This window comes from Festucalex cinctus, chromosome 9 (genome assembly GCF_051991245.1).
Source record: "Festucalex cinctus isolate MCC-2025b chromosome 9, RoL_Fcin_1.0, whole genome shotgun sequence".
In the NCBI taxonomy this organism is placed as follows: domain Eukaryota; kingdom Metazoa; phylum Chordata; class Actinopteri; order Syngnathiformes; family Syngnathidae; genus Festucalex; species Festucalex cinctus.
This window is the reverse complement of record NC_135419.1, coordinates 5,974,032-5,983,908: the sequence shown is the minus strand read 5'-3', so window position 1 is coordinate 5,983,908 and position 9,877 is coordinate 5,974,032. Positions and strand designations below refer to the sequence as shown.

The 9,877-nt window shown below is 37.0% G+C and overlaps 1 long non-coding RNA gene across 1 annotated transcript in view; it reads left to right on the top strand.

Moving 5' to 3' along the window:
• The first annotated feature begins 2,510 nt into the window (after nucleotides 1-2,510).
• LOC144026417 (uncharacterized) overlaps nucleotides 2,511-9,877 on the top strand; it is a 53,169-nt gene continuing 45,802 nt past the window's right edge. Inside the window, exons 1-3 of the long non-coding RNA XR_013285135.1 lie at nucleotides 2,511-2,598; nucleotides 2,682-2,741; nucleotides 2,960-3,053. This is a non-coding gene — a long non-coding RNA (uncharacterized LOC144026417). The remainder of the gene's footprint in view (nucleotides 2,599-2,681; nucleotides 2,742-2,959; nucleotides 3,054-9,877) is intronic.

Sequence of the window (9,877 nt, the reverse complement as noted above, 5' to 3'; positions counted from 1 at the left end):
TACAACAAACAGGGGTCATACCAATGACACTGCAGCTCTCACATCAAACACAACAAGTTAAAATTCATTCACTGCCAGCCATTTTAGAACATTTCAAAATTTTCAATACCCACGTGATATTACGTTCAATAATTAAATATAAACTGAATCTACCGAATGACAGAGTAGACTCCCTACTTTTTACCTCATCCCGTTCTTTTATAATTGACAGTAGAAAAATGTAGGTTTGCCAAAATACATCCATTTCTCCCATGGACTCTGAAACTGTGTTTATTTCGTATAAAATGGGGCAATGATGTCATCTACCGGTGGTTGGGCATCAGTAAAGTTGTTTCCAAGTTTGATATTTACAGTGGGGCATAATCATTTAGCACCGCTCTAAAAATGCAATTGACAAGTATACTTGTCAAAGGCAGTGAATGTTATTAAAGTCGGCAAAGAAGGAGAACCAACCTGATTTGTAGAATTATGCTCAGAGTCTGCAAGTTTATTTGTAGTAATGCACATGAAGAGAAAATTGTTTTTAAAAACTAGTGGGTGTTTAGTAGTGGTGTGTCTCTTCCTGATCTTTTTTTTATTTATTTTTTTAGTGTTTTTTTTTAGTTTTTTTTTTGTAACGTCTTGACTTTTTTTTTTTTTCTGCACAACTGTGTTCCTATCCATTATAATCTTCTCATTGCAGTCTATTATTTGCAATCCATTTGAAATATAAGCTATAAAACTCTAAAAACGTTGTAAATTCAAAACTTTCTCTTATGCCTGATCACAACAAATCATCTGCATGAGTTGAGCCTTCCCCCCAAAAAAAGTGTCAGGAAATGAGAGTTTTCCACCACTTAGCATCTCACGCTGTCACACACATGCAGGCTAATAAAACAGACAAAAACTGACAGTTTGATGTGTTTCTTGTCACCTTTTGGCATGGGGATTGATTTTGAGTCGCAAGTTAATTGGACACTGCAAATTTATTCATCGCCTGTCAGTACTGCCTTCAGAAATGCCTGTTACACTTCAGTAAACAAAAAGAAACAGTTTAACATATAGAAGCTATCCTATAGCACGGTTTGTACATCCAAAGAAAATATTTATGTAGTTTTTCATTGATTATTAGTATAGGTACTGAAAATAAAAAAAAATAATAATAATGCCGGGCGGCACGGTAGTCGAGTGGTTAGCACGTCTGCTTCCCAGTTCTGAGGTCTCCGGTTCGAGTCCAGGCTCGGACCTTCCTGGGTGGAGGTTGCATGTTCTCCCCGTGCCTGCGTGGGTCTTCTCCGGGTACTCCGGTCTCCTCCCACATTCCAAAGACATGCATGGCAGGTTAATTGGGCGCTCCGAATTGTCCCTAGGTGTGCGTGTGAGTGTGGATGGTTGTTTGTCTCTGTGTGCCCTGCGATTGGTTGGCAACCAGTCCAGGGTGTCACCCGCCTACTGCCCAGAGCCAGCTGAGATAGGCGCCAGCAGCCCCCGCGACCCTTGTGAGGAATAAGCGGTCAAGAAAATGGATGGATGGATGGATAATAATGCCTCATTAGTGAGTTCTTTATGTAGGCCAAATTGAGCCATTTTCAGCAATAGCACGTTAATATTTAGTCCAGAATGAACTTGAAAACTTAATTATTTTTCATGTACAATTAAATACATTTAAAAACGAATTTTTCCACTTGCTGTCGACTGAAGATGACCTCACCTGAGCTGAGAAAGTAGGTAACGACCAATCATCGCTCACCTGTTTTCTGGGTTTGGTCAGCAAACTGCGCCATGATTGGTCAAGCATCCCTTTAAATTACAGCAGTGTGCTTAACTTCTTTTGTAACTGAAATCGCTCACGTCTCCAATCATCTTTCCCCGTTAAAATGCTAACGACCAATCACAGCTCACCTGTTTTCTGCGTTTGGTCATGTGACATTCACAAACTGAGCCCTGAGGCACTGTAATGTCAATTTCTGTCAGCAGCAAGTGGCAAAATGACCGCCCCCTGAGAGGGATAACAACGGGTGGCTTTTACTGCTTAATTCATACTCCATGAACATAATACTAATCAGAATACCGTGTTTAGACTCGTGGGGCCACATAGAACATTTTGCTGTGAAGACGTGTTTTGATTTGACTTCCTCTTTAATATTATATTAAAGTCATACTTATCACTTATCGCCATTTTGAATTTCTACTAACAGGAATGGGTATGGTGACAGCTCCTCAGTGTGGTTAAATAAATCATTTTAGTGACTACAGTGTATTTCATGGTGTCTATGTGTTTAGGAAGAGCCTCATTGTTTTCGTATGGCAGGAAAGTGAACAAGGCAGATCAACATTGATCTCGGACCCCAAGGCTTTATTTTCCCATGGAGACAGCATGGCTAATTAGGCTAGCATGTCGCATGTTCCAGCACAGCTGCATTCAGAGATTAGACAGACAGAAGCTGCCAGCTGTTACTCCGATTTGCTATCACTGACTAATTGAGACCAGCCAATGGTGGCATGAGAGAGGCCCACGCCGCCCGTCCTCAGCTCGCCATTCATAATATGTAGGCCTACATCATCAGATGATGAGGTTAATCAACGGGACTGTTGTGGAACAGAGGAGCTGATTAAAATGTAAATATTCCAAAATGTAAATGATTCAATTGAATTGTGGGTAGATGAAAGCTTTTCTTTTGAGATCTCTTTGTTTCTGTAAGTGGTTCAAAGGTGTTTGCAAAAATGAGAATATGCTGCTCAGCAAGGCACAGGCAGTCATGGTAACTATAATTTAATAATATTTCAAGACTGATTTGACTTTAAAAAAAGGTAAAGGCTGTCAAATAATGTGACACCTTGTTTGGTGTCATTTTAGGACGTGTGACCATGATAGAAATGTTGCTGGTCACCAAAGAACAAACTATAATTTGGATATCCTAACTTGTATCAGATTTCAGTATTATAATCTATACATAATATCCCACTTTATTATTTTCAGGGTCACAATCTGACTACACTCTGAAAGCATCATCACAGGGCACATCAAAACAGACGTTCATGATGTCACTGAGCGGCAACTCACATTGATTCAGGTGAGTGAACCGCGACGCCATCAGTGACCTTATATCAACGCGTAAAATATATATTCGTAGATAAGACCCGTACATTCACATTACCACAAACCACTTGCACTCCTCTGCGCACTTACCCATCGCTTGACAAACCATCGCGTACAATCCAGCTACTGTACAGTGCTGTCAGCCAAAATAATCTCCTCTGCAAAAGAATTTAGCCGCGTACCTTCTGGCACAGCGCGGCAATGCAATTTAATGCTTCCTGTGATAACTGAATGGAAGAAACTCTTGAAACTTCAGAGCTTATAATAAGCTTGTCAGCTTATCATATTAGGCATGTGAGCTTATAACATTAGCATTTAAATGTTCTCGCATGTACGGTAATGTGATTGGAGGGTGTTGCCATTTTGACTGCGCCACTGAGGAGATGAGCAGACAGAGAAAAGTCAGTGATTCGGTTGTGATGTTGCGCTCAGGGCCGTTGGGTGATGAATTTTTTTTATTTTTTATAATGACTTGTGAGCTTGGTTAGATTAACTGGAATTGGACGTCAACGTGTGGCGGGAGTTGGAACAGCAGGAGTTTATCTTGAGTACTTGAGTACTCTTTGAGGGTCAAAATACGAACGGCAAATTTCTGTAAGAAGCATGTTAAAGTTATAATGTATTGTAATGTTTTTTTTTGTTTTTTTTTTGTGTTTTTTTTATGATTGAACTAGGTTTTCTTCTTTTAAGCCCGTATCCCACATTTGCGATAGTAGTGAATGTTCATTTTTCATCAGGGTTCGTTGAAGTTCATGATTGGTCGCCAGAGTGCAACAAAAAAAAATATCTTTTTTTTTATGTTTAACTTGCTCAATTAACTTCAATTGGGAGTGGCTTCAACTTGAAGACTCGTTTTTAAAGTTGTCTAATGAGGATAAGCACTTCAGAGGATGGATAATTGACCGCTCACATCTCAAGGCTGTGCTTGGAAGCCAAAGCAAAAAAAATGTCCAAATGTTGCTTCCTATCTCGAGAAAGTTGGGTCACCTCGTATCTCAATGTACTACTCTATTGCCTTCCTATAAAACTTTTACCTCCAAACTCATCACTTTTCAGGAGGCCCCAAAAATGGCATTTTTGTACAAAAAATTAACATGACATCGTCAAAGAAGAATATGATGATGAAAACATGTGGACTGACCAGTAATATAGATTTCTGACACAAGAGGTTAAAGCCCAACGCTAATAAATATAGATCACCTCTTTCATTCTTTTTTTTTTTTTAAACATAAAATAATTAGCAAAATTAATACATATTAAAACAATAATCGGTAACAAGGGAATTCAAACATTACATTTTTACATGATCATCTTTGTAATTGAGATATGTCTAATTCGTAGCTCTGCTGAGTAGCTACAGTAAATAATCACTGTAGCTACATTGCAGCTATATAATCCTGCACACTGTAAACTTTAAGCAAAAAAAAAATAAAATAAAAAAATGTTTTTAAAAACCATCTCACATTTCTTTGCATGACATTTGGAAAGACCTTGGAAAGTATATATACAGTATAGACCCAATTTTTGCTTCTTATAGTTGCATATACTACACACGTAAACTCTTTTGTATAAGAAATATATTTAGCTTGAGGGAATGAGAGGGTACGAACTATGAAGGTGAATAGCATACATTTGTTTAGCGTACAATATATTTATATGACATACATTGTTTTCCGATAACCTATGAGTCATTCATCTATAGTTCTCCATTCACTAGTTTATGTCAATCTTTACGTCCATGGTATAAATATATGAACGCCGAGCATGATGTGGAGATGGGCAGATATTATTAAACACAACTAATTATAGTCATTGGTACCGAACAATCATATCCTGCACACTAAAGTATTCATGTCGGAGATTTAAATAGGCCTATCCATTAAAAGACACAATATTTCATTCTATCAACAAGGAGGAAATAAGTTTAATATGAAATGGGCAGCGGTAGAGGAACAGCAATTAATAACTGAAGACGCTTCACTATCAGAACGCTGCCTGAGAACGCTGTTTGCACACTTTACAGCTGACAAGCACATAAAGAAGGACATTTCAATAAATACATAGCATTTTGAGATGCTTGAGTAATACTATTAAGCTAGCGTTGTACAACAATAATGTACAGTATCGCAGATTATTAAGTTTAAATGTAGTTGTGTGTGATGGCGATGTTGGTTAGGGTGGAACCGCACACCGCTTGTGCTATTGAGAGGACGGCAATTTTCGTGTGTACTGAATCCCCCAAAAGTCTTCTGCTCTCTATTTGGGTCATTCGCAACACTCATTAATTTAATGAGTGCACAATTAAGATGAAAAATCACTTACTTAATATAATTTAAAATTCATTGTTATTGGAGCACATTAATATCCTGTTTCTTTAAAGTGTTAATTTAATGCCCCTGTTCTGTCGAAAATTATTTCTGGTGGAATTGTGCAGTAAATACCACTTTGGGGATAAATTACCTGAAGGTAATGAGTATTCAGTTGCACATATTGCACAAAATAAACATGTAATTTTTTGTTTCTGTTATCTAGATTATCAACATTGTTTATTTTATTTTATTTTATTTTATTTTTTTCTCTCCCACCAGTACATCTCATTGTGACCAATGGCTGCTTTGTCTGCTTGGGCTGAAACTGAGATGGAAACTTTTGTTTTCATATTTCTCGCAATGGCGTTTGATTTCATTGCATCTTGCAAAAATAAGACAACCCATCTGAAATATTGAACCTCCAAAAAGGGCAGTCGACCAATGGGAAGAATATATACTGTATACATCGTTTTGCCCATTTAAGGAAACATTTGCAATAAATATTAATGATAAAATATCAGAGCATGGCTGATTAAATTATACATGGATCAATGAGGTTACAGTAGTCAGTCATCTATAATTAACGAAGGGCAAAACATCTCTTCCTCCAGTATGTCTAAATGGAGCCCATCATTTAATGAGTTACTTAGGACCTCACCCGTCTCGTGCATGTCTTATGACCACCGAGCATACAGCATCAATACTGTGAACCGACTTTAAATCAGTAAACAGTGTTCATTGGGAGTTGTGTAAATCCATTTTGGACTGTTTTCAGAGTTTTGGGCCTGAAATTCTGTGGCGGAGATTATTGGTGCATCTTGTTTTGCACCTTTGCCCGTAGCATGTTTACAACAACCACGTTTTTTTTCCCCCTTTCAATTATGCACACAAGAATTCCACCATTTTTTAAAAATAAAACTAACACTAATATTAAAACTCATAAAAACTATACTAAAACATTTTTGGAAAAATAAAAAATAAAACAAAGAAAAATTAATAAACCCGCTCTGAAAACGAATAAAAAATCGCATCGTTTTTGCTCTTGTTCCTCGGGAACATGGTTGGAATTTATTACATTTTAGTATGTGTTGCCCAGTACCCTTTGATATTTGAAATTTCACATCATGAGAAATGTTTTGACGGCTTTGCGTCATTGGAGACAATAATCCGCACACTCGCAGCTCTGGTAGGCTGCAGTGACCTTGCAACGGGGGCCCTGCAGCGCTCAAATGCTTTATCGGCATCAATCAATCGTGTGTATTCTAAACCGAATGACAGACAGGAATAGTAAAGCTCAATGACATTTACCTTTATTATGCCGCCGCCTTTAATGCATTCGGGGATTTAAAGTTAAACCTCCAGGGAATTTCAGCCTCTCTGAGTCAGCATGATCTCACCGCAGCAACTTCACCAGGTTCAGTTTCGACACTCTTAGGTGATCAAATATAGCAGCTGCAGCAGCAGATTTTCAGTTGTGACAAAAGATGTTTTGTTTTCCTTGACATTATTAATTTCAACGTCTTGACGAGAATTACTATTGAACTTTGGGTTTTTTTGTTTTTTGTTTTTTTTAACTCATTCACTGCCTTTGACAAGTATACTTGTAAATTGTATTTTTTTAGAGCGGGGCTAAATGGGGGCGAATCTGATTATGCTCCACTGTAAATGTCAAACTTGGAAACAACTTTACTGATGCCCAACCATCGGTAGATGACATCATTGCCCCATTTTATACGAAATAAACACAGTTTCAGAGTTGATGGGAGAAATGGCTGTATTTTGGCAAACCTACATTTTTCTACTGTCAATTATAAAAGAATGGGATGAGGAAAAAAGTAGGGAGTGTATTCTGTCATTTGGTTTATATATAATTATTGAACATAATATCACGTGGGTATTAAAAATGTTGAAATTTTCTAAAATGTCTGGCAGCGAATGAGTAACCTTCCGTGCATAGTTGTACAAGTTTCACCTGGTTCTTGTCAGAAATATTTTTTGGTTTTAAGCATGGCATAACATTGTGTTTACTTTTGGCTTTCATAATTCAAATGGCATGTCGAAATTTAGTCAAAACGCAATTCAACTTTATTCATTTACTGTATATCGAAAATTGCAGATCACTTTTGTCGCTTTTGGAGCGAGGAGGAAACCGACAACTTTAATTGTGCGGCGAGTGTCATAAATATATGCCTTTTATTGACCGTAGAAAGTTAAAAGCTGAAATGACGTCTAATTGATCACATTTGCCATGTATGCGCTCACGCATGTAAACGGGTTATCCCAAATGTTTCAGAAACCGGAATTTGGATCTTAACCGAATATTGATTGTAATGCATGTAACTGTAGTGGCAGTAGATCCAACTCAGTCCTTTGTTCACAGAAAACTGATACTCCTACCTAACAAATATGAAGGGGAACAAAGAACAGAATTGAAAAAGCTCAACAAAATAAATGGCTCTGAATGAAATCCACACTTCTACTGTAGTGATCCATGTGGTTACTAGTCTCAAAATGGCATGGCATTGAAATGCTCAAAAATGAGTAAAAAAAAAAAAAGATACTTAATACATTGCTGTTGTCTACTCTGCTTTGAATGTGAGTCTTCTTATTTCAAGGAAACTTTGGTGCATATTCTTTTTCTGTTCTTGAGCTATTGTTCTCCTTTTTGATTGCTGAGTGGATACTCCTTTCAGGGAAGATCACAAAAACCCAGAGGGAAAAAAAAAAAAAAAAAAAGCAAATAATGCACATATGAAATTGTTGATTTAAATTAGATTTAGTAAAGAGTGCAATAACACAGTGTGATGTGAAATTTTAAAAAATGTTTTTCACCCAAAAATTGGTTGGTTAGTAGACCTATAAAGCTTTCAAGGGTTGAGGCTCCACTATATGTTTTTACTTGTCTGAAACAAACTTTGTAAAAGGAGGATTTCTGAAAGAAATTGAACTCTGATGTCTCCTCTTTAAACTATCTCTATATCTGCAAGTGTATTGTATTTCTTAATCCCCAGCAATTTCATGCTAATATCTGCCAACCTCCCTTCCGCATTCCGTGATGCTTGAGATTAAAACAATTGAGTCATTCTGGACTGGACTTCATAAAAAGAAGAAAAGACAAAGGATGAAAGACTTTCTTTAAAGAGTTCAGAAAAGTCATCTGTTTAGTCAGGTGTGGGAACCCCGTGGTGATTAGGCAACACAGTAACACAGTGGCTGTGTCTGTTGGAAGCCATCCAGAACTAACAATAAGTCAGATCTCGATAGGCCAATTAGCCTTCGGAGTTCCCATGTAAAACCTTTCATGAGGATCCTGTGATTGGAGGCCATTACGGACAGAGAACTGTGCCAGGGGAGACGGTGCATCCTCAGCGGGTTTCTTCTTCTTTGTCCAGTCAAGCTTGCACATGTGACAAGCAGACCCAAGTTCCCCTGTGACACTGCCCCGACCGGAAACCAATTACAGCTCTTAAATCAAATTGCCGTTGACCATTAGAGCAGGCAGCTATGGTTGATTGATTCCTCTTCAAATCATAATTATAGACAGAATATGGCCATTAGACAGGACGTGTGATGGTCATCGGGAACTAAATCTTGGTGCTATTGTAACTCATGAAAGACTTTTAAAGGCTCCAAATTGTTTCCCCTTTTCACCACCCTCCCATTGATTGTTAGATTCTTTAGCTAGTAACGGTCAACAAACTCACAACTTGAGCCGCCCCATGATTATGGTCTCATAATATGTTGTGCCTTATGATGAGAAGTATTTGTCAGTCTTGTCTGTTTATTTTGGAGTTGTTATAAGTAGCTATATGAGATATTAGTCAGTCTTATATTGTCTAGTCATTGTTATTTTGTAGTTGATATGTCCCTTATGGTAATAAAATTTGAGGATGTTGGCCACTTTCAGTTTGTCTAGTCTTATGCAAAGGTCCCTTCTGATGAGTCACTCTTGTGACCAAACATTTTCATTTGAGGGCCACATACAGAAAATCAGGACGCAAGGGCCACATAATGTTATGAAGAAAAAATTGTGTTTAGTCCTAAAAATGGTACAAATAATTTATTTGTGCTTTTGCATATTTAGAAAAATGCTACAGTATATAAACCAATTTATTTGTAATCTGGCAGTAGGGTTATTATAGTTTAGGAATTTTTCATTTTAGTTTTTATTTTGTTTTGAGTTTTGTTTTTTAAAATTTTGTTAGTTATAATTATTTTTCAGGGTGGTTCTGTTATTTTTTTCTTAGTTTGTTATTTAATAAATGCTTAGTTTTAGTTTAGTTAGGTTCAGTATTAATTGTAGTTTATTTATTTATTTATTTTTTATATGTATTACTCGTGCGCAACATTTAAAAAAAACACCATGGGCGCGATGTCATTATTCCGGATTATATAAAAATAAATCTCCTAAAAGCCTCATGCATTAAATTAATTACCAAAGACTAAACCGAAGGATATTTTTGCTATAATTCTAGTTTTATTTTAGTTA